General features: G+C 50.8%; 1 protein-coding gene across 11 annotated transcripts in view; it reads left to right on the top strand.

Annotated features, from left to right (window-relative positions):
- The window catches only part of LOC119455925 (poly(rC)-binding protein 3-like), a 490025-nt gene that overhangs the window by 162795 nt on the left and 302026 nt on the right, over positions 1 to 25204 (top strand). For 8 of the 11 annotated variants that reach the window (XM_049669431.1, XM_049669432.1, XM_049669440.1 and 5 more), the window contains exons 2-3: positions 3202 to 3249; positions 23559 to 23626. The gene's annotated coding sequence lies outside the window, so the exon portion shown is untranslated. The remainder of the gene's footprint in view (positions 1 to 3201; positions 3250 to 23558; positions 23627 to 25204) is intronic. The other 3 variants (XM_049669434.1, XM_049669435.1, XM_049669433.1) reach the window with 1 other exon arrangement.

Here is a 25204-nt window from a genome sequence, read left to right on the forward strand (position 1 = left end):
ATATCCGGCGTTAGAGGAGTTTGGCGCAGTCATCGAGGAGCGTGCGTGCGTGTCCCGAAGCCTATCCAATTAGAAGAGCCAGGTCACTCGTCGCGTGGCGTGTTGTTAGTTCGCAGCCGCCGCGCCGCTTTGATTCCGTCGCCCGGCATATATCCCGCGCGGAAGATAGCGGGGTTCGGAGGTTGGCTGCGCAAGGGCTGGTGCATCGAATATTACGCGTATTTGGCTATGCCGTCGTCTGTGTAGTAGCATACTGGGCTATATTTCGTTGAGTGGGTATACCGGGAGCTCTCGAAGCTGCGTATTTGCGTGAGCGCAAATTAGCGGGAGGGCTTTACGTATGCGACGAAAGGAACGTCGAGGGCGTCGCCGCGTATTTAGGCAGCGCGCTGCGCGCGTCCTTCCGACGTTGCAGCCCCGCGAAGCCGGCTTGTTTGGTGGCGAAGCCGACGCGCGCTAGAAGAGGACGCGGGTGGTTGGTTCGGGTCCGCTCTGTCCCCTTCTCGACCCCCCCCCCCCTAGTGTTCGGATTCGGCAAGGACCACTCTGGGGCAGCGATATCTGCCAAGCCCCACCTTTTTTTTCAGCGTCAGACAGAAAGAGCCGCCATGTGTGCGGGGAAAAGGGGTTTGGACGGGTCGGTGCCTGCGTGCGGAATCCTTTCATCGGATGCGGCTAATTGGATGCTGGTATACCGAGTAGCTCGGCCTTTGATGAAACGTGATGTTTGGTTCGTTTTTGGGAGGCGTGCGTGTGACTCGGTGAGTCGGCGCCCCCCCTCTCTCTCTATCTCTCTCGTGGCAGCGGCTTTGTGCGAGGCGTTCTGGGCAAACGAAGCGCTCAGCCGCCGCCGCCGCGCTTTGCTCTTCGAGTGCCTCTCGCAGAAGCGGAAATAAGTCCGGTTTTATGACCCCGGGCTCGTCGGGTGCGCCGCGCGCAATCCTTTAAAGCCTCGGCCACTCTTCGCCGTCAGTGTACGGGGCGTGAGCTCATTTCTGTGAGGGCGCACACTTCAAGCATGAAGTGCGTAGCGCGGCATTTGGCGAGCGGGTCGAGGAGCGCCGCCGTTCGTTCCAGTGTGGTCGCAGTGCACATCGTGTTTTGTAGGGCCTATATTTCGCCGACAGGCTCTGATATAGCGACTGCCGCAGGCAGGCTGCGGCAGTGTAGGCTTGTTGGTGTAGATGTTAGCATAAGTGCGTATAGTGAAGCACGATTGTCGTTAGTCCGAGCCGGTGCAGCTCGATGACGCAATATCTTTTGGTATGTTAACCAGCTACTGATGACGGCAATCGGCATTGACTCTCTCAAAGCGCGGAAATAATTTTCTGCATCTGCATGCTGGACTGCTTCGCTGATCTCGCATCGTATATCGATGATGCCGGCGGTGCAAACGCGTCATATGCACATGAGACGACCGGAGAGGCGTCAGGCGTGGTATCCTTTCTTTTTGAACACATAAAAGAGCAATATGGCTGTCCGCCGGCACGCCGTCTATAGCTCGGGTTTGCACAACCTTCAGTTTGTACCCCAGGTTACATGTGACGGAACGTCCGTACAATTAAAGTTATAATGTTCCCTTCGGCTTCGAACAAGTGCGATTGATATTTACGATCGTCGGCACCTCCTCCCTCTCTCACACTGGCTCCCTCCCTTCTCGTCCACGCGTACGTTGGGGCACTGCGTGTCGCTGCGGTGAGTCGGTGACGCAAGGCGCGACCTTTGGGGTTGCCGTCTGGAGAAACGAAGAACAAGCACGTAGCACATTCGGTAAAGGGAGGTTTACACGATACGCCCGTCTCCCGCCGTCTAGGTCGGTGGACGTGCGTGGTGCACTCGCCCCCCCCCCCCCCCTCCCCCCTTTTCGGCCCCCCACCGACCCGCCGCTGACTTAACAGCGTCCGACCGTTATTGAAGGCAGCCCGCGGGAGTTGGCTTCTTCTCCGAGTGGCAGTGGAGTTGGGGTGGGCAGCGACGGTATGGCACGGACATGTTTTTTTCTTGTTTTCTTTCTTTCTTTCGTTCTATAAGGAGGGCGCGCAGCGTCGATCCCGAAACGAGCGCGCTCCGGGTGAGCGTGCCTGGATTTTCAACGGACGAGACGTGAGGGGCGTCGCGATGGCTGGATGAGTGTCGATTTTTTGCTGCCACCTCCCCTTTGCCCCTACCGTTCTCGCTAGTACGCCGAGGCATTTTGCTGGACCAGCGCGTATATCATCTCGTTTGACTGCGCAACACGCTGTGGAACGCGTTGTCTCCGAGCGGGGGGTGGTTGTTGGAGAAGATTTGCCTTTGGGGGGGGGGGGGGGGATTTTTTTATTCTCTCGATTTTGTGCGAAGGGGATATCATCGCCTGGAATGCAGTTGTTCTCGTAGTTACTTGCGGTAGCTGCGGGGAAAAAGTATATAAAAAGGGGGGACGGAGGGGGTGGGGAATGAGATGGTTGGCGAGACTGAATTGATCTTGCCTGTCGGTTGTGGGCGTGTATTGCATTGCGGCCGTAAAATCAAATTAGGGAAGCCATTTAACGGTTACATGACATTAAAACTTTCTCACCTGTCTCGCCCACGTTCGCAAGAACTTTTGCTGTCGTGGTGAAGGGCGTTTGCGCCTGTACGCTATGCTTATACTCTGATTATAACGTGTTCTTTAGACTTTCACTGTTCGACCCGTTTAGAGTTACCATATTGCTCAGGAGCTTCTGCAGTACCCGTTGGGGAAGGAGCGCCGACGCTAAGAACGAAGAAAGCGTTTGTTGGCAGCTTTGTATCTCTTTTACAGGGCGGGCATCTTGACACCGACCTGCACGCTTGGGCAAGCTCTCGTGTATAATGGCGATATGTGTCATTTGTGTAAAGATTGATCTGAGCTGCTTTTCCTTCAGCGATCAATTTAAAGTACGGAGCGGCACTCCTTTCCCTTCTTCTCGTTTCTCTGCGCTCCTGCTTGTCACGTGACCGGCGAAAAAAAAAATGTGTCAGTGTAGAAAGGGAATGAAATCCTGATTATATGCCAGTTATAGCTGATAACAAGGAAAAGGAGCGCTGGTCGTACTGGCTACTGTAAAATGCGCTATGTGACACGTACCTGTCTGATAATTCCTCGCTTATCGCGTTGTGAGCATACTTGACGACTGAAGCCGTCATGTTCTTGTGTGAAGATATGTGTACAAATGTTCGTTTTTGTTTCTGTGATTACAGCTTTTGCTGGGAGCAACATTATCAGGCGAGCACCTGTCTCAACAACCGGTGAGAAGTTTTTTCGTTTCTTTTTTTATTGCATAGCTCGACTGAGCCTGGCACCCTTCTCGAACTGGTGGCGGCTCTCTTGTTTTTTTTTTCTTTTTTTTTTTTTAAATGGCGCGTCAGTGACCTTTCATTGCAAGCCGCAACGGTACCACTTCACGGTGTCTTTTTACCTGTTATAGGCCAGCCCTGCCCGCATTCTTGTGAACACGAATAATCTTGCAGTTGTCGTGTATCCACATTTCGCACAGTCGCATTTTTCATATATATAGGCTCGCGCATATGTTCGTAATGAGAACATGCTACGATTAAGTGAGTGATAAAGCGGAGGCTAAAGCGCCCCCAACCCTTCCCCGCTAAACCTAATTTCACGGCGGTGCATCTCTGGATCGTCGTCCGCTGGCGCAAGTGTTAACGCGAGAGAAGCCGCCGCGTCGCCGACGCGCCGCGGCTGAATCAACGGATGCAAATGAAGAGGGCCAGGAGAGCGGCCGTCTCTAACGTCGTGTGCCGCGGCCAAAGAAAGAAGCAAGCGGCCAGTGGCAGGATGTTTATAGACTTTTGCGAAGGGCTTTCGGGGCTGCGTGTAAACACTGCGGCGTGTCTACTTTAACGCCCGGCGCAGCTTCAAGCCTATATCGTGTGCACTATATGACCCGGAGAGAGCGTGCGTGGCCCCGTGACCCGCAGGCCGCACCTTCCGGCGGTGCGCGGTCTTATTGATGATATTGCGCTACCGCATCTCTCTCTCTCATCTCTCTATTCGTGCACGCATGTGTTGGCACGTCGGTGCGTTCGTGCACGTGTATACATGTGTTCTGGGCAGCGTTTTTTTTTTTTTGTTTTTACGTGTTTTTTTTTTCGTTTTCTGGTCTTTTTGATTCGCTCATTCGGAGCCCTTATTCACCGGTGCACCTGTGTTTCATTACCGGCTTCTCGCGAGAGTCGGCCTCGGTAATACCGCGCGTCCCTGCGCCGACGCCGAATGCACGATCACGCGCGGGCCATGCTTAAAGGACGACAGGTGCCTTGGCGACGTGCGGGGAGACCGGGATTCTTTTATTTTTTGCCAGCTGCGAAGAGCAACGGCGGTGGGTGAGGAGGTTTGCCTGTTCCTAGCGAGGCTTTCGTGCATACGGGTGCATAAAGGGATGCGCGCCGTCTCAGCCCCGCTCTCGCGTGCCGCGATCGCAGGCACGCCGCGTGTATGCTTCCAACGGGTTTCCTCTTCTTTCCTTTTTTTTTTTCTTCTTCCTGGGTTTCTAGTATCCTTTTTTTTTCCTGGCAATTTCGTGCCTCAATCGGGGCTCCCCTGTTTGTGCTAGTCTGGCCCTGTTTACCATTCGGCGTTTTGTTTGCTCCCGGTGCCATTGCCTAGCTTCGGTCCCACTTTTGTCGTGACGCAACAGCGCTTACGCTTGGGAAGAGCGCTATGCGCAAATTAACGACGAAGCTGGCGCGCTCCCGTGAACTCGACTTTTATCTTTCTTTTTCTTTTTGTTCGTGTGTGTTTTATTGTTGTTGTTTTCTTTACCGCGATCGTCGTTATGGTTGTTATTCGTTCTTGTTTAAGCGCGTTCCCGGGACCCTTTCCTCCTAGTTTTCGCTTTTGGTTTACGTTTCCTCCATACGGGGCTTCTCTTGCGCAATTTTCCGTTCCGAGACGTAACCACAGGCAACGCGAGTGTCTGTGACGCGCTGACGGTGACGCAAGGGGGAAAATTCCGCATTATTGTTTTCGCAGCCTTCTATTGGACAATTTCTCCTCCCTTCGCTATTGGAATGAGCCGATCTGGTGAAAGCGATATGAACGGGTTGTGCAAGGACTAAATGCGGGGGAAATGAGCAAAGAAAATGAAAAGGAGGGACGCCAAGCACTGCCGTGAGGCGCCTGGGCGAGCGCTGATGTGCTGTCCAAATCTACGCCCCAGTGGCGGGGCCGGAAACACGTCATGATCAGCGTGCTTTAGACACCGCCTATTTACGAAAGCGTTCAAAGACGTGGCGTGCACGGAACTTGTAGATCAGCGTTATCGTCGCAGGGAATATATTCCCGGCTGGTACTAGACAACTTTAGACCAACCGGGTTTCCATATCACACCTTATGGTAGTATAATCATCTACCTTGCACTTGATCCGTTCCGCCGACTGGTGATTTGCCTTACACTATAAGACGTGGACTAACGTTAAGAGACAGGAAGAGAGCGGTGTGGATCAGAGAACAAACGGGGATAGCCGATATTCTAGTTGACATTAAGCGGAAGAAATGGAGCTGGGCAGGCCATATAATGCGTAGGACCATTAGACCTACAGAATAGATACCAAGAGAGGGGAAGCGCAGTCGAGGTCGGCAGAAAACCAGATGGGATGATTAGGAAATTTGCCGGCACAAGTTGGAATACTCTCGCGCAAGACAGGGGTAATTCGAGATCGCAGGGAGAGGCCTTCGTCCTGCAGTGGACATAAAATATAGGCTGATGATGATGATGGTACGACGTGGATAACACTCTCTGCTATGAAGTCTAGCAAAATTCGCACGGATCATAGCATCACAAGACATCGTCACCCGTGATGTCTGTTGCCGGTCACATCTGTGTAGTGCGGCAAACTTGTAGCTTGTTGCCATTTGCGGCATGCCAAAGAGACAGCCGTGAGAACCAGCGCTCCTAGCGGCCTCTCGCGGCGTTGAATTGAACTAGAGTACCCTGAAATATAATTTTGATTGCCGTGGCGTACTTAGCTCCTGGTGTAAAATCTTTGGCAGGAACAACCGTACCGTAGTTTTTTTTTTTTTTTTTTTTTTTTGCGAGAGCGCTCATCAAACGCAAGTACTTCTCTAACGCGTTGTGTTTGAACAAAGTGTCGCTAGCGCTAGGTGTCGCTACCTGCCGGTGTCGCTACCCGCTAGGTGTCCCTGGAGAGGCTGGACAATCTCCTGGGTGGCGGCAATAGAAAAGAAACCGGCTATGAGCAACTACGTAAGGACAAAACCAAACCAGGAAAGAAAAAAATTGTGATAGCTTAAATGGAGCTCTTTACTTTTCGAAGGGAGATCAGGATGCCTTAGAACGCGTGCTCATAAAGCGAGATAGACCAAGGAAGAAGAATCATGTGCTTGCTGCGGTAAAGCTAGAGAAACGATGTAACATGTTTTTATTAGAATGTGCAGATATCTACACAGTTGCCGGTTTAGGCTCTGCTGGCTTCCTTGAAGCCATTGTGTTCAGGGATAGCAGAGGCAAAGTAAACATGTCCGCAATACAGAATAGTAAAATGCGATTGGAGTTTTGGTGGCAGAAAAGTGGGGAGACTACAAACAACGCAGGCGTGCGAAAGCAAGGTTCCCAATAATGGTTCAGAATGTTTGATGCTAGGAATTTTTTGTCTGCCAAAAAAAGGAAAAAAAAAATCACCGCATATCCACGACGTGAATGATGATGAGTGGGCGAAGCACTGGGGGATCATTCGGGTAAACCAGAGCTACGGACGAGAGAGAAAGAGAGCGCGCGTCGGGATCGAACGCTCTTGTGCACCACAGTGCCCCTAGCTACGGATGAGAGAGAGAGAGCGCGCGTCGGGAACGAGAGAGAAAGAGAGCGCACGTCGGGAACGAGAGAGAAAGAGAGCGCACGTCGGGAACGAATGCCCTTGTGCGCCGCAGCGCCCCTAGCTACGGACGAGAGAGAGAGAGAGCGCGTCGGGAACGAGAGAGAGAGAGAGAGAGTAGCGGGAGCCTGTAGCGGGAGCGGCGAGTACTAGCGTAGCTACAACGGTGCGACGGCGGACAAGGCTCGACCCTAAGGAACGTCGCCCCTAAAACTAGGTAGGACATTAGGCAAGATGCGAAGATCTTGGTGGTGCCACCCCGTTTTAAAGGGGACGCTCGTAGCATCCAACTATCCATGCATGCGGAGGTAATTACACGTGTGTTGTAGGGAATGCCACACTAAACATATGGAAGTGGATAAAATTGGGGTCAGTCTCCACGAACGACAGTAATGAGAGGGTAAGCATTGTCGCGCGGAACATAAACAAGGGGCGTTTGAAAGATTAATGGCGCATAAGTAGAGAGGAATTAGACGTTCGATAAAAATTGGTGCATTGCCACAGATGGTGTAAACGCGCGTAAGCAAAGAGTGGAAACTAAAACATATGACATTAAAGTTGCATAATAAGCCTAAGCAGGTACGCTGAAGTGCGGTAGCACATGCCAACGCCCCATTTTAAAGGGGCCTTGACTCTTAATCATCATAATCACCACCATCCTCTTCATCGTTGTCCTCGTTGTTCTGGTATTTCCTGAACGGTCATAGTTTTATTCACCGACACGCCTATACTCTCTGTTGAGTTCTGTCTTCGGTGCAGCTGCGACACGAATTCTCAAGCTGCCGTGCTCATTGTAGTTTGCCGGGACAGCGCGCGCCGCGTCCTCACTTACACTTCGTCATCATCAGCCTATATTTTATGTCCACTGGAGGACGAAGGCCTCTCCCTACTCACACTTACGTTTCCACATAAGAATGGCGGTGCTGTGCACTCGAAGGCATACACCTGTATGTGGGAAATTTGCCGATCCAAGACATCCGTTAGTTTCTCGCCAGTGTCCGGAAAGTACGTGCGCCTGCGTGTCGCACTCACTTTCAGTGATGCGCCGATAGATGGCGCTACCGAGCTAAAAAAAAATCGCACAACGACCGACTGGCTGCATTCTTTGCATCCTCGTTTTTCCATCTCGTCTTTTGCACCCCACACAGTTCCATCTGCTTCAATCGCATAAGTCTCTCGAATCAAGCCTACCAGCCCCCCCCCCCCCCCCCCCTTTCCACTCCTCCCCTTTTAAACTACTGACACTATGCACGGAAGATGAGTCCCGAACACGAACGGCGCTGCGGGGGCCGACACGGAACGCGGAGGAATACAAAAACAAATGGGTGAGAGAGCATGAGGGAGAAGGATACTCGTGAATAAAAGGCCGCTCGGCCGTCTGGCTCTTGCTTCCATCTTCTCCATAACCCCCCTCCCCCTTCTCCATTTCAGCTCCTCCTTTTCTATCTGTTATTTCTTCTTTTTATTTTCTCGTTCTGCGGGAGATGTGTTTTTCGTCCCTGCTTCTCCGGTCGACCCAGTGCCGAGCTCCTTTTCTTCTTTTTCTCGCTCACCGAGCGCGAATCTGCGTCCGCCTCTCGTTTATAATTTACGAGGTACGGAGCGGCGATCGCTCACTTCGGACGGAGCACTGCGATCGAACCCGTTTATGGAGAAATTCCGTCGTCCCGTTTTTCTTTCTCTTTTTTGGCTGCCTTTCGCTTTTCCTCTTTGTTTCCTTCTTTTTTTTTTCTGACCTTTTTTCGCTTCCGCTTGCTCTCATCGTTCCCTATTTCGTTCGCGTCGCGAACGATGTCTTGTTTTCTTCCGGGACGCAAATTTGCCTATCCGTTCCGGCCGCCGCTGTTTATTATCTTTGCCTTCTTCCTTTCTTGCCGCCCCCAACTTCGTCTTTTTGTCTCCACACCTCTGCTTCCACTGTACCTCCCAACTGAGCCCCTATTATTTTCTTCTTTCTTGCCCTCTTCCATTTTAGAGCACATTTCTGGCGTAATCTGCTCGGCGGGGACCGGCCTCTTGAGGAATTCATTCTGCTGTCCCCGAAGTTCTCCCATGTCCTGTTTTTTTTTTTCTTTCTTTACCTCCCTTTCGCTATTACACTGTGCGTTGTCGGTTCGCAGTTTTCTTTCTCGTTGACTTTTTTTCCCCGCCGGTCCTTTCGTCGTTTTTTGTCTGCTCGCCGGAGACAAAGGCCGGATTACCGAAGCAAGTGTGTATGTGCGTCACCCCGTTCCCTTCGATCCTGTGCCGTCGCCGCTCTCACCAGCCCGCCGCACTATTTCGCCGAGCTAATTAAATGGAAGCCTCGTCCGGCGTGCATTATTTCGCCGCTTGGCCGCCGCTGTCGGTGAGGCAATGCTGGCGTGTACGGTCGCGCGTATAGGAAACCGTTCGGAGCAGCGCGCAGCCCTTGCGGTGACCGTGGTGGCGCGCCGGGCGGGCTTGCGCCAGTGTGCCGCGACATTCCGCGCGTGCCTTTTTGGGGGGTCCTTCGGAGAGCGGCGTGGTTTCAGCTTCGCTTCCCGGGCTCTTCGCGCGCGCCGATCGCGAGGCACGTCACGTGTGGCTGTATACAGATAACCTCCCACCATCCCGCCATTCTCCCGTCGTTTGGCCGGTGGGAGAGAGAGATTCGAGTCAGCTCGGATTAAACGTTTGCGGCGCGTTGTAGGTGTGGCGCGTTGCTGCATCTATCTATCTATCTATCTATCTATCTATCTATCTATCTATCTATCTATCTATCTATCTATCTATCTATCTATCTATCTATCTATCTATCTATCTATCTATCTATCTATCTATCTATCTATCTATCTATCTATCTATCTATCTATCTAATCAGGATAGGCAGCAGCAGCCGTCGCGTGGATATATATATATATATATATATATATATATATATATATATATATATATATATATAATATATAGGAGGGTCCTAACGCTATTTCAATATGCATCTATGTCGCAGGGCAAACATCGCGAAACTAAAAGAAAAGCAACTGTATTGGTGTGACAAGTGTTACCTTGCAATAAGGGGGTATTTATCTGATCTAAGTTTCCTTCATGACTGAGTAGATCATATCACTCCTCCCCACCAGTGCGCCTTCTCCTTTTGATTATCTCGACCCCATTTCCTAGTGATCTCGCTGTGGCGACATTTAAATCCGCACTGCCTCTTGGAACTGCGCATGCCTCGTCTTCGCCGAGGACGCGCCTTCTGGTGTCTTGCTTTGCTCTACATACAGGTGCACATGCGAGAGTATAAAAGTGTCGACTGTCCTATATATAGTTTTCTCCTATTATATGAACAACAGCTCCCACGCGCGCTGTGTCAGATACCGTTGACCGCTATGCGCATTTTAATTTCCTGGCAGTACGAAACACAAGTACAAAGTGTACAAGTACTACTCATAAACACCTTCAACCACCTGTACGAGCAGCAGCTGTTATGCACAAGCACTATCGCCAAGCGTAATATCGCAAACGTTTCTCTCCTGTGGAAATTCACCCGCGGTCTCAAAGCAGCAAGAAACACGGCCATGTTGCATTATAACAGTTACGATTGCTGCGCCATTGAAATCTTAATTTAATATTATTGTCGTGCTATGTAAACTTACGATTGTTTTGCGTGTCGCGTGGTTTTTAAGTCCAGAACTGCATTAGCGTTCTGCCTGCCACCGTATCTTCGTAGTGTATTGGCAGCAACACTTGCGTCTCTGTTGACGCGCATTTCAATTAGCCGATCTCTCTGTGTTAATACAGGATCGATTTACGACGAGGTGAATCGGGATCGAGGTGCACGTCAGGCGTGTATAGCTATGTACTACGTTCGCCTTCTGTAAAGTGGAAATAAACTAGTTCTTCGTGTCTTCTTGTTTTCTTTGAGAGTCGAGCGGGCTTGTTCCCGCTTTGAGAGGGCGCGCTGTAATCAAGAACACCACTCGAGTGGGACAATTTGTAGGAAACTGTACGGCCGGGTTTACCCAGAAAGTAAATAATTTCCGCTTGACGTAGAAAGCACAAAGCTATACTGTATCGTTGGTGGTTGTGGCTTTAGTCTGAGCTTCTGCGGGACAGTACAGAAGATTAAAAGAAAACAAGAAATAAAGGAAACGAAGAATAAATCGAAAATCTAACGCTCTTCTGTCGAGACCCGAAGGGTCAGTCGTCTTTCCTTTTATCGAACGCCTTTAACAAGCGGCCGACGACACAGCGCTGAGTGTAATGGTCTTCCCAATCTCCGCCGCTTCTCCTGCCCTTTATTTGTTTCTTCATTGTTTTTTTTTTATTTTTACTTTACGTTCGCCGAAAACGCTCGTTGCTATTCCTCATCGTCCCCCCCCCCCCCTCACTCCCCTCTCTCTCTCTCTTTCCTCCACTCGTCGCTGCCGCGTTGGAGACTCGGGACAGTCGCTCTCTCTGTATAACTGTATACCTCTTCTCGCTCATGTTTCTTTTCGCTTCTTCTTTCGTTTCTTCAAATGTCGACTCTTTCCTTCCTTTCCTTTCCTTTCCTTTTTTTTTTTTTCGTGGACAGCCCTTTCTCGCGCTTCTACTTTTTTCCCTTCTGCCGCTGCTGGGGGATCCCTTTTACGTTTCACACTTTGCTGGTAACGTGGCTTCCGACATCTGGCCGAACACGATAAGCGCCCGGGACCCCCCTCAAGTCGAAAACCGCGGCTGCACATCCATTGGGCCACCGGTAGCTCTGTATTTATATCTTTATTTTTTTCTTATATGGCGAGGAAGGCCCCCACCTAAGGGAAGAAGGTAGTATAGAAGAGGGCGAATGAGAGAGAGAGAGAGAAAGGCTGTCGAGGTGGTCAAGGAAGAGGAGGGCGCTGAGGTTCCCCGGCCTGAATCGGAGGTTTTGGGAATGGAAAGCCGAGCGGCTGTATTACGTACACGCTCATTGCCAGGGTGGCTTGGAGGGTCGGTAGGCTAGGAGCAGCAAATGCTGTTGTTCGCAGCAGTAGCCTGCATTGTTCTTGGAAGGTATAGAGCCCGTGTTGACCAAGCGAGCACAGAACTTTCGCGAACATTCTAAGTTTTCATTTTGTGCAGAAAATATACAAATTACGTAAGAGAGTTGGAAGGCAATTGTCGTTAAAGGTGAGAGTCGGAGAGTGCGTCGTGATTTCCCATTGCCATCAATTCTGTCTCCCCCTGATCCTCATCTATTTGTACTGCTCGTTTATTCAGTCGTTATCGTTATCTTCGCACTGTATAACTCTATATAACCGGCATAGTAATTGTACTTGCAACCTGCAAGTTCCATTTCTTTTTTTTTTCATTCAATTTCCCGCTCTTTCAAGCGCTCTTGATACAGAGCCGAAAATTATTTCTTTCTCTTCAATTAGACGTTCAGTTATGAGGCCGTCCAATCGCGAATGCTTGTCACGAGGGGACAACTTTCGGGGATTGACCGACGGAAGTGGTGGTGACGATGATAATGATGACGTTGATGATGAAATAAGCGTCCCCTTTAAAATGGGGTTGTGGCAAATATTACCATGCTCGTCCCTTGAAACGTTTTGGTGCTTTTAAATCTTTGAATATATCTGCCTACTGTCAGCTGCATTACAACGTAGAAAGTTCGCCATATTGCGGCGTGTTATCCCTTTCTTCGCACCACCGATGTTCCAGCTGTTTTTTAGTAGTCTCAACACGTGGCCTTCGAGATTGTAAGCGCGGGCGATCGCGTATGCTCCACAGCACGCCTCGGCCAAGATTACTGCTTCCACATTTGTCACTAGATGGATACTCCGACATACCGACAGAGTATGCCCGATGGTTGATTCCGCGTCTTTTCCGCTCGCTGTGCACGAGTTGCCTCCTGAAAATTGCATCTTATATAATTACGGCCGTCCTCGAGACATTCTCTGACCTGGCTTCGAGCAGCAGGAGTCGTCGCCTTGAATTGTCATAAAAATATTTCCCTTCCGATTTCAGACGTTGCTGTTCGGTATTGTTCCGTAGCTGATTTCCTCCGCATCGTCCCCATCTAGTACGTGGTGCTGCTCTGTATAGCTTCTACAGCGCAGTACAATTTTTACCGTGCCATCCGTACACGAGTCATCCCGGCCACGGCGGCCGCATTTCGATGGGGGCGAAATGCGAAAACACCCGTGTACTTAGATTTTGGTGCACGTTAAAGAACTCCAGGTGGTCCAAATTTCCGGAGTTCCCCACTACGGCGTGCCTCATAATCAGAACTGGTTTTGGCACGTAAAACCATATAATTTAATTTTAATTTAGTTTAATCCGTACACGAGTCCGTGAGAGAAGGAGGAGGATAGTCAAGATGGTGGTTCAGTGCCACAATGCGTATTGCCGTTAACGGAATACCGGAACATCTGAAAAAAAAAAATAATGGATGACAATGATGGTAGCGAAAACTCGTGGTGGTTTATTGAACCACAAAGCGTTATGGACGTTACTGCGCTTCGCGCTGCTCTAGAGTCGAAGGAAGAGAAGCGCAATGCACCCACGATTATGTTGTCGTGGACCCTTTCACGCCACCAGCTAAAGTTTAGCACGTAGCCTGACTTTGTGAAATTAGTTTCTAATGCTCAGGTTGAGCTTAACGTGACAAGATGGCGATGCCAGCGCTCCCTGGATGCCAGCGCTGCGGACATCGAGGCACCCTATAACTGCTGCCGACATCGACGACTTTAGTATTCCGTAAATGGCAGTACCTATACGGAATAGCTTAAACTCTTCTCTCTCGCTCTCGAAAGATATATATATATATTATCAGCGTACTATCGCAATGGATGCCCGTAATATTTGAAAACGCAGACACGAGCAGCAGTACTGGTTGCGACACCTTCTGGTGCTGCGCTGAACCGGAGTGCGCGTGAAATTTTATTGCGACTGCCCGTCTCTAGGCGTATTCTGCGCATCTGTAGGCGTAAACGTGTCGGCAGCTGCGTTATCGCGAGAAGATTATTTATTCAATGAGAAGATTCGTACAACAAAAGTGTTTTTCGAGCGCGTGATGGTTTATCACGGCGTCTCAAGGGGTCGCCAGCTCCGTGAGTATAGCATCCACGCAAGCCTTTCGCCATTGCGGTATACTGTGTACGTCTCCGTGGTTAAAAGAGGGCATCGATATCCGCGTCCGCACCTCTTCGGCGTAATGGGAAATCAATTTTTGATTTGAGCAAGAAGGGGGCCCGTGTGGTCAGCGAACCTTTTCCGCCGCCGACGCTCGGAGTTGAAAGTGATGCACCGAACGCAGGCGAAGTCGCGTCCGGTTCGGAAGCATTCGCGGAGGACCGATCTCGCCTTCCACGGAGCGGTGCATTTTAATGAAGCGAACGGAAGATTGCGAAGCGACAGAGAGAACGAAATATAGTCGCGCTGCTTGGATCGGCCTGCGCGAGCGGGGCGTACGGCTATACGTTCCGTGAAGTCATCAGTATGTATTAAAAAAATATATATAAAAAACCGGATGTGGAGGTTGCGAGAGGGGCGGCAGCGAGCCCAAATCAGAGTGGAGGAGAGGCTAATCTTGTGCTGACTAAGCTTGGGTGAAAGAGATAGATAGAAGACCTTCGCGGGGCCGTATAAATTGTTACACATCCCCGAGGCTTCTCGTCTTAGCTCATGCATAATTATCGTCTTCGTTGCGAGCGTTCACTGACCCCACCCGCTGGCTGCTTCTCACTTCCTCGCACCGTCTTTGTCTCTCCTTTCGCAATTGTTATCACTACCGTATCTTCGCGCTTGTTTTTCTTCTACCTTCTTTTTTTTCTTCTTCTTCTATCATTGTTAGACTGGTTGCGCACACAACCTAATTTCTGGGTGCGCGTGCATCTGTGTATTAGTGCGTGTGTGCTTTATTATTATTTTTTGTTTTTACTGTGAACAGTTTGCTGCTGGATAGGTTTGCGTTTTATTCAGCCTCGACAGGGCTGCTCTGTTTCGGAGCACATGTACGGCAGCTTGTGGGAGCGGACCTCCGTTTGATTGGAAACGCGGTAACGGTGTACGGTCACTACCTCATACGCGTGTGTGCCCTCTCGTTTCTCGCTGAGATTTGTAATTTTTGTTTCGTTTCGTTTAACAGGCGTTCCCGATCCGCCGGATTATTCTACGCCCGTCAGGCTTAGGTTCAAGGGAGTGAGTTCAAGGGAAAGGAGGCGAGGGGGAAGGGTGGAAGACAGATTGGACGCGCAGAACTAATCGATCGTTTTGTTCCTTTGTTTCGCTTCGATTCGCCTTTAGCGTCGTCGCTTGCTTGTCATTTCATTTATTTACCCTCAAGGAGAACTGAAGAACAATCCTCCCTCCCCTCCCCCATTCTCCCCTCTACCATAAGATTATGTGCGGCATGGCGGCGCGCCGTATGAGAGTTGCAGTAAGGAAGAGGAGCGATACGAACTCGGTATATATATAGCTGCCTCTGCTGGCGGGAGCCGTGAATGCCAATAAATAATAATTGCGCCAGAGCGCCCGGGCGCGCTGTACGGCGCGGTCGGGCCTTCGGATCGCCAGAAGCGCGGCCGTGGGCGTGTGTGTTTGTGCGGCTTTGTGCGTTATTTGCGACCATTTCCGCGGGAAGTGTCTCTTTTCGTCACCATCCCCACCGAACAATGATCGCTGTCCTGCGCGCGGTTTCGTTCTGTAGAACGTTGTTGTTTAGTTTCGGCTTCCTTTTTTCTCTTTGTTTGTCTCCGCCTCATGGCGTTCTGTGTTTGTGGCTTTTTTCTTCCCCCTCTCGTTGTTTGAAGGTCCCAACTCTTGTAGTTGCGTACTTTCTTCCTGCGTGTTCCCCGTTCGCAATGGAAGCAAGTAGGGGGGAGGCGCGGCCTTTCTTTTCTTGCTCAGTTGTCCTAGAGCGCCAGCTGCGTCGAGCATTCTTGAGACGTCTAAGAAAGGATGAGATACAATTCGAATGCTGTTTTTCCTAGTGAGGAATTTGGGCCCGAATTCATACGACTATTAGTTCGTAAGTGCTCCTTGCCATTTTCTGGCGGTTTTGTAAATAGTCTGTTCAGCATTGAGATCGGTGAGCATTTGCTCTTACGATCAATTCTAGCGTGAAGCGTTTTTGTGAGTACCGGCCTTGATCTCTAATGGGCTGTAGGACAGATGGTTTACGCTTACGACGTTTCGAATCGGTGTGGGACATCTTTAAATTCTTTGAGGCCGAACACAGCTGCGGCGTTCTGTAGTCTGCTTAACTACACGCAACGATGCATTGGAATGCACGGTTTGCGTCAAGCGGGCAGGGGGCTCCACCGTGTGAATCCACGTGACGCTGGGTAGCATGTACGCGTCCAAGCACCGTCTACCCAGTCTTTCAAAAAAGATAATAAATTACGGCGTTTTACGGGCCAAAACATATGATTACGAGGCAGGCCGCGTGACGGACTCTAGATTAATTTCGGCCACCTGTGGTTCCTTACCGTGTGCCTGAATCTGTTAGTACACGAACGTTTTTGAATTTCGCCCCCATCGAACCCGCGACCTCGAGCTGCTCAGTCTTGAGCGATGTGTGAAGCGCCAGGGTGACTGTCGCAACTGGCATATTATTCCGAAATAGTGAGGCAGCTAGAGCACAATTGTTATAGTCGTAATGGGGCCACTTGAGACTGTGCTATGCGTGGAAGTGATGAAACCTGTTTTGAGGTCATTACGGCAATTGCAGTGGAGGTTCACTAAAGCGCAGATTGGCTGCACGCTAAGTTTGAAGGGCCCCCTCTACGTGCTTCGCCGAAAGTGTTGGTTTTGCGCTGGAAGTTGTGAAGCGCCGTCCAGGGAGCGTTTTACCGCAAGAATTCTTAAAGAGGGTTGAGTAATAGCTGAGGTAGAAGCGAATGAAATAGTGCGAGCTGACGGGGCGCGGAGGCGAGCTGCCTCCGCGTACGCAGCAGTCTCTCTCCCATTGCCTCGGCCAGTGCGTGCTAGCGACGTTAATCCCCTGCCTCCTCCCATATCCGATTCTGGTGTTCACGTGACACTTACGTCACGATCTCCGCCTCCCTTGTTTCTCTCTCCATTCTTTTCTACAGTAACAGACGAACAAATCACTTGAAGACGTTAAAGAAAGGAAGTCTAAACTGGCTGAAGACGCTTTGCACTTTGCCAACCACATTGTCTTGGTTGGCGAGTTGCACACCTCGTCCAGCTGAATTGGCGGAAAAGATGGTCCCTCAGAATAAATTACGCAAAGGGAAGTCCTGGGTCCACTTGCATCTTGATCGACGCATTTCACCGACGCGCGAGGTGTGGTCCAGATCGCTGCAAGCGGGCTGTCGGTAAGGGACGGACGTCCGTATAACGAGCTTCTTTTGCAAATTCCCTCTTTCGAAACTATACGGCGGCGTCCTCGTACACTATATTCTTTGCCGCGCAGATGTAGTACATACATGCGCACTTCGCGTCGCAAGTGCATCGCGTGCGCTTTGCCGCGTAAGTAAATAACGGAAGAGTGCAGACCACCACCGCTTCGAAGGCGTTTAAGCGTTCTCGCCTGCATCGCCTACTGGAGAGAGCGCGTGCAACGCGAGCATTCGTCATAATTTTGGCACCCGCCTGTCAGCCGCAGGGCCCGATTGCGAAGGAGTGCGTACTTCGTGCAGCGCCGCGTCTTTCCTGCGGCGGCCGTCTTCGAGACGCGCGCCCCGTTTGAAGTGCTTAATTTGTAACCGCCGGCCGGGTGTGAGTAATGCGCCTCCCCTCCGGACTCTCTCTCTCTTTCTTCGCGCTGGTTACTCTCGCGCATGCAGTGGCAAACTCTCTCGAGCAAGTGGGAATGCGCTCGCGCTGTTGGACTGGCGGGTTTAAAGATTGTTATTTACGGCGGACCCCCGGCTCGGGCCAGAGACTCGTAAACTGTCGCCTAAGAAAATAAACAGCGTGTACCGGTTGTCCGCTCCCGCATAGCTCAGCGTGCTGGCTGCTTGTTCCGCGTGCGTCTAGGCTGGCGCGCGAGTGACTTATTTATGGATGCAGGTGTGATAAGGATTAAGCGGGAAATAAAGGAATAAAGGAACTCGTCGTGAAGGGAGTGGCGGTGTTGCAGAGCATCGCGTGTCCCATCGTTATTTTCGAGACAGTCGTCGTCTTCGTCCTCATTGCTGTTGTGATGACCGAATTCATATGATGGATGATTTAGAAAAGACGTTCGTTTATGTACAATCGTTATCCCGAAACACACCTTAGGAACACAGGCAAATCAGAGAAAATTTACGTGGCAGATAGCATGGCTACGAACTGTTTATTATGGAAGCGGAGACGCGGATAAAAAGAAAGTGCGCATGGCGCCTTACAAGGCGACATGTAGCAAGCATCATATCCCCCAAGCAACCCATCCTCCCCCCCCCTTTTTTTTTTTCTTACATGTATTGTTAAAAATTAAATGTAAGTTAGATGACACGAGTCAGTGGCTCTCTCTCACGCACACACACACGCACACGCACGCACGCACACACAGGCTAGAAGTCACATAGCTAGGTTTGAGTGAAAAGGAATGCTAGCACGCTACGTATCGCAAATAAACACATTTGTTTCGTCTACAGAGCTACGAACAATACCCACCAAGCTCCCTTGCGCGGGGCGCTCAGGCCGTGCGGGGTCCCGGAAGTATGGAAAGGCGGGGACCTGCAATCCTTTCGCTTTCGCGTGTCTTTCGCCAGAATGCCGCAAGAACATTTCTATTCATGCGCCAGCCCGTGATACTTGGGCAATGCAGCGTACGGTACTCGCTAATGCGGCATCACCAAAGCGTGTCGCCGTCCTTCGATCGCATGCAGTCCCTATATGCGTGGCTGACCGGCGTGCATGACTAAGGCGGTAGCCGCGCCACATTTTTTTTCCCCCTGAGTTTGTACCTCGTTCGGCGCACGCTTTGTGCACCCTCTGCGCTCGGGGGTCGCGAGGACGCGTTCCCGCGCGGTCGCGCAACGCTAACCACGGATGGAATAAGAGCGAGAGTGGGCCGGAGGAAAGCAGAAACAGGAGCGCAGTTTCGCCCGACGGTCGAACGGGGCGGGGAAGCGCGGGGCTCTCTCTCTGTATGACGTCAAAGGACGACCTGTCCGGTTTCTCTCATTTATGCGACGCTATATATATAGGACCTGCACCATCATTGTCGCATGGAAAACCGTTGCAGTGCCGGTGCAGCCATTTGCATTTGTGGCGCGTAGCTTGACTGTTATTTTGCCAAAGAGAAAGGGGTTCGCATTAATCTAACCTAATGCATAGTTGTGCAGGAAATCATATTTTCATCGAAGTTTCATTTAAACGTCGCTAGTAGCTAAGCTTGCTTTTCCTTTTTTCTTTTTTTTTACTGGTTAACATTGCGTTCGTACTTTGATATTTCTTCCCATTTAATGTCGGCTGTGTATGGTAATCCGTTATATAACGTGCGGGAATGGCTAGCGCGCGCAGTAAGGTAACGGGTCCCCATGGCGCATAACATTCTGCGCGACAGCATTTTGTTGGCACATTATATTAGCATAGCGTTGGCTGTTACTGTTACCCAAACCCTTCCCGTCCGCCCAGTGTAGTGTAACCTACCTGATAGTTAATCCGGTTAAAGGAACCTATCCGCCTTTCATCTGTCATTTTCTCTCTCTCTCTCTCTCTACCGATACCGCCGGCCGCCCACTGCGCATGCGCAGCCACCGCAAGGCGGTATCGGTAGCGATGGAACGATAATACTGTTCTAAAATTCTTGCCTTACTTACCTTACTTACTTACCTTACCTTACTTACCTTACCTTACTTGCCTTACTGCGAGAACACGTAATTTGCGTGTACTATATATGTACCAACATTGACACATTCTGTAATTGTGCGGTTTTACAGTTGTCCCAAACACGGTTGATAATTCAAGGCGAGCAGCAATTAAGCTTCACAGCTAGGCGTATACGTCATTTGCAATAGGCGTTCAGGTTGCACGCGGAAAAGACGTCGCAAGTCCTGTTTCACTGTCCTGGTGTGGGGAAGAGACGGCTGCGTAGAAAAACTTCCTAAAGCGCTATTTAGCTGCTCTCATTGTGAGCAATATTATTTATCACATACCGATACGCACAAGCAGAGGTGGTAGTAGCATCAAGGCACCCCGTAGGATCGGTGCTTCGATCCCTGCCATGTTCCGTGCTATCTGCGTCGTTTTCGGTACACGATACACGTAAGAAACGCTCCTTTTCGAAGAAGCTTTTTTACCGCGAAACACCTTCTATTCCCTCTATTTCGTGTGCATGGTACACGTAGCGGCGTCACTGGGTGAGAGCGTGCCGCGTGCGCTCTTCGTTTGGCCGCGGTCTGTGGAAACGGAAGAAAGAGCGTTGATCGGAGCGCATCACGCGCACCTGCACGCATACGCGAACAGCCCGTAGTGGTGGCCGCTTGCGTAATGGCCGCCGCGATTGCGGGTTGCTGGCGTCACGGTTTCATACTTACGGCCCTCTCTACCCTCCTTCTTTGGCTAAGAAATAATGACCGAAAAGAAACGTGGCGATCCGCCGTATCTCGAAACACATGCGGAGAAGAGAGAGAGACTGGAATGAGGTGCGCGAGGAATAAAGAGAAAGAAAGACCTTCCACCTCAAAGTACACATCCCCAGACCTGACAAGCGTGCGGCTTCTCCTGTCGGCCGAGGTCGCGCGGTCGAGCGGCTTCCTTGCGCGGCGCGTGAGCGCGCCGCGCGCGGCTGCTACTTTTCGTGCGTGCGATGCACGCTCTACGCCCACGCCATTTTGCTTTCGGGGGGGTCTCGCGCCGTCCACTTCGCTGGCGTAAGGCTGCCCCCTTTCCCCCCCTCCCCCTCCCCCCGCTTATGTTTTGCATTCGTGCGTTCCCGTCGCTTTTTTCCTTCTCGTCCTTTGTTTCTTTTCCTCATTTCTCTCTATTTCTCTCTTTAATTTTTGTTGCGGAGTTCAGTTCGGTCTTGTTTGGGAAGCCGCCTGCTCGTCCCCGCCCTAGAGCTGGAGAGAGAGAGAGAGAGAAAGGAAGTTGGCAGGCCAAGAGACCTAGAGAGGAGACAGAGGGCGTGATAAGCGTGCCGGCGTAGAAATAATTAACGCGATGCGATGGGCATGGCGCACGACGCTCGTCCACTTTTTGCACGGGCCAGCGGTTTCGCCGCAGTACACCCTTCTGCCCCTGTTTCTCTCTCTCTCTTCTTCTTCTTTCTCCATCGCGATTTCTATGCCGCACGGTATTTGTCGCTGCTTTCCGCGTTTCGGCCTACCTTTTCTCTGCCTTTCTTTTTTTTTCCCTCCTTTCTTTGCGCAGTACGGCACTGTCCCGATCACGCAACCTTGGAATACGTGCGTTTTGCGCCGCTGCTGCTTGGTGAAGGCAGATGACTGGTTCGGAGGGAATCGTTGGTTTATTAATTTGGCCTTTCCCTCGCGGCAGGTCGACCGTAATCTCGGTGGCCATTTGTAACTGTCCTTTTAAGAGAAAGTATTCCGTCAATAAAAGAGGAAACAAACGTGACTGGAAGCGCGCTTGCTGATTAATCTCTTCTGAGAATAATGACACGTATGACCGTTCTCTAAACCAAGCTAGGTGTCTCCACTTTACATTATGATAATCGTTTTCTCGCACTGCTTTCATTTGCCTGTTTCAGCAATTGAGCGCGTGTTGAGCGCGTGTTGATAGGTAGGAGGAAACCAGTTCGGCTACCGCTAGTCCTGAATAAGCTGTGTAGTATCCCGGACACAGTTGTTGGTAATGCTTCTTTATGCTGCGCTCCGTCACACCTGTGGCGATACCGATTCAGGCGACCAAGATCACGTCGAGTGCCTGGGGGTATTGATTCTAATTAAGCTCGCATTCATTCAACGTTGATCTATACCGCACCTATGCATATATCTAATTCAGCACACCTTACTGTGCACAATTCCGTTAGCACTAACCTGGCTTCCTTTGTTGTTTACGTTGTTTTCAGGGATCCCATTCATCGCCTACAAAGGCCGGAAATCAATGACTTGGAAGTTGTTTGGTTTTGCTGCTTTTCGTGAGAAATTCGAAAGTCCCGAGTCTTTGTGCGAGGGAGAGGTGCTTCTCCTGGGGTCTCGGTCCAGTTTAGTACAGCGACGGAGGTCGTCTATTTTTTTCTTTCTCTCTGGGCAGTTAATGAGTTTGGTCAGCCAATCAGCGTCTCCCGAGGCACCTGGGCCGCGCTCGAACTCTGACCGGAAGCGGCACGTCTCGGTTTTACGAGCGTGGAGCCGAGTTTTCGGGAATTGGCAGCCGCGCGGAGGCTTTTGGGTAAACAGTGAGGCTTTCTCGCCTTTGCCTCCGAGTGGTGGCCGCGCTCTTCTCGCGCCTTCCTTCAGTTCTGTCGTTAACCTTTATCAGCGCGCCGTGCCCGATAAGGTACCGGGGAGACGCAGAATGGTGTCACGTGGGGCCCGCCAGATAAGGTTCGTTCGGGCTCGGATGTGATCTAGAGACTCAGGAACGTGACGCTTTTCATCTCGTCGAACGCTAGCTCCTTTGCGGGAATACCGCGCGCTTTGAGGGAAAGGGGCTGAGCGCGTCGAAATTGCTCAGCTCTTGTAAGTTTTCGTACCTGGGATAAACTGCCCTCTTCGAGCACGCTGGTTCAGGCACGGATACCTATGTGTACTACGCTGATGTAGTCGGCAAGCCCCCTTTGCTTATTCATCTCTCTGCAGAGGTGCAAGCGAGTTAGTGTGTATGGTAGAAACCGATTCGCTGAGAAGGAATGAAAATGATAAAGAAGTATGAATTGAGTTTCTCCTTACCTGCGTTGCGTCATCTTAGAGCCTTAGATCTCGCAGTTATCACGTTTACTCTTGGTTCTCATTCAGCGCCTGAAGTTTCGCGGAAGTTAATGCAGTGAGTCGGGAAATGACGGAGTTCGTAGCAGTAGCCGCGTTGAGCAACATTCTGCTTAACGAAACCAGCGAGGGACTACCGCTTCGCAATTCCTACCCAAATAATCAACGAGACAGCAACGCCAACGATAGCAGGAAGTTCCCGAAGGTACCCAGGCAGTGCGAAATACACTTTGAGAATGTTTTTGAAGGCATGATTTATGCACTGCAACGACGTTGCTCTGCACACGCACGCACGCACGCACGCGCCCGCACACAGACAGACAAACAATCAAACAAACAAACAAACAAACAAACAAACAAACAAACAAACAAACAAATAAACAAACATACAAACCGGATTTTCACCGTGACTGCCAGCGTTATAACTTGGTGGTTGGTGTTAACTTTCTGGCTTGCTATAAGAGCGCGGCTCGGCTGTCACTAGTAGGCATGCCAGCGATTGCCATCAATTGTGGTTTCTGTAGGCGGCTCTCCGAAATGTGCGGCGAATTCCAGTGTAGTCAGTTGCACAGTGAGTCAGACCCCGTCACAAAGCAACGAAAGCCACGTAACAGCGCTGCAACGCGTTGAGATGTCGCAATTGCGTCTGACAGGTATTTACGTTATTGCAGCTTTGTAATTTGTACACGCAGCAGCCCGCGGGCGTCTCTTGCTATCGTACCTTTTTTGTCTCTCTCTTTTCAACATTTGCGCACCCGCCGATGCCAGAGTTGGCCTGTTTGCGAGATGGTTCGCCGCATGAGCGGCAGTGAGTCGTGTGTATCCTGTGTCACTGAAGCGTGTATCTCTCTCTCTGTGTGTGACTTTACCTTCTTTTTCATCCATTTTTTTTTCTCTCTTTCTCTGGTTGTCACCTGTGCTGGGCCCCAGGCAAAGCTAACCAGGTCAACCGCGGCAACTGAGGAAGCAGCAGGCGCAGCGGCCCTTCAGCGACTGCGGTAAGCTCACGCGCCCACCCGTGTTCATGGATGCGTGCCTTCTCTCCCTTGTGCTGCGCGCAGCCTGGGGCGTAGCGAAGTGAAATTCTTCTGTTGCATTTTGGTCGTTAACGAAATTCAGTGCTGTGGTATGGAGAAGAGGGGGACTGCGCGTGGAGTGACGGTAAGACCAGAATTTAGTTTATCACTAAACTGAGGAGAGGGGTTAGTATGAATACGCGCACTACAAAACTGGCAGCAGAAATGCGCAGTACAAAGTGCGCATTTCGAAGTGGTGGAAATTCGAAATTGACATCGCTGCCTCTATAAAGCTTCTCCCACCGACAGCGACCGCCCGCAATTTTGGCGTGGCTTGTGTGATGTCAAGAAGGGCGGGGCCGCCACTGAGCTCCGCCGTCATCTGGTCCGAAACAGTCCGAAAACCACGTGGCGCCATGCCGGACACGATCGCAGCAGGGGCGTCTCCGTTGCATTGTGCCCGCAATTATTCCATCTCACGGAGAAAAAAGGGCCATAAACCGGAGGAATCATGGAGAAGTTATCTCGGACTGACCGGCAAGACGCACAGTCGAAATGAAACCACGCGGAATGTCCCGGAAATTTACAGTTCGTTTCGTCAACCGTCAGTGTTGCCAGACTGGTGTGCCGTTCAACCGCGGCATGAAAAAAATTTAAATACATATTTTCCACCGCACCGAATGCGCTCTATTGTCGCCAGTTTGCTGTGGGACGTGATTCAACATGCAGTTTATAATTGAAGCTCGGCAATTATGGGTTCATGATCGCTTTAAATCGCGAACGCGCTTTGACATCGCAGAAGACGGGTTAGCAAAATGGCGGTTCAGTCAAGTGCGTTGCAAACACTTTATTGTAGAGCTTTCTCCGATGATCATGCATACGGCATTAAACACATTTTATGTGTCAAATTGTGCGAGCGGTATCATACGTTGCGTCATAAATGTTGGGCTGAAAGTTGGTGCGAGAAGGAAAAAGCAAACGGTTCTTTTTGTGAGATGTAAATGTTCGTTTTCTGCGAACTTTGTACGGGGTATGATTCTATCGGTGGTGACGTGCCTGGCCAAGTACCCTGGTTTCACGTTTCTCTACTACATATTAGTAGAATACGCTTTGATTGCCGCCTTGTAGCCGATGCCGCCGAACCTCTGTTGACCACCGGGGCTTGTGCAACGGTCACCGAAACATGGCCGTTCGCGCTTTTTTTACCTTTTTTTTTTTGTTTGTCTTGTTTTGTATTTCATCCTCATGAGAGCGTGACATCCGCGGCCCGGATTCGAATCCGCGACCTTTGGTTTCAGGATGCATATATAACAGCTGCAAGTAACCGCGGCTGCTGATAGGCGTTGCAAGTTTAGTGCTTAGACTTTTATCCAGCACTTTTCTTGCGAGAAATATTGCCACTGCATCGTCGCGTCACGTCATCGGCGATCAAGATCTCCGTTAGAGCTACAACTCGGGCGTCCGCCTCCGCTGGGGCCTTATACGAACGCGCAGAGCCTGTGTTTTCCGCGGCTCGCGAGTCGCCTGGGTCGATTGAGGATGAGCGATCAGGAAGGACGT

The sequence above is a fragment of the Dermacentor silvarum genome, chromosome 6 (assembly GCF_013339745.2).
Source record: "Dermacentor silvarum isolate Dsil-2018 chromosome 6, BIME_Dsil_1.4, whole genome shotgun sequence".
In the NCBI taxonomy this organism is placed as follows: domain Eukaryota; kingdom Metazoa; phylum Arthropoda; class Arachnida; order Ixodida; family Ixodidae; genus Dermacentor; species Dermacentor silvarum.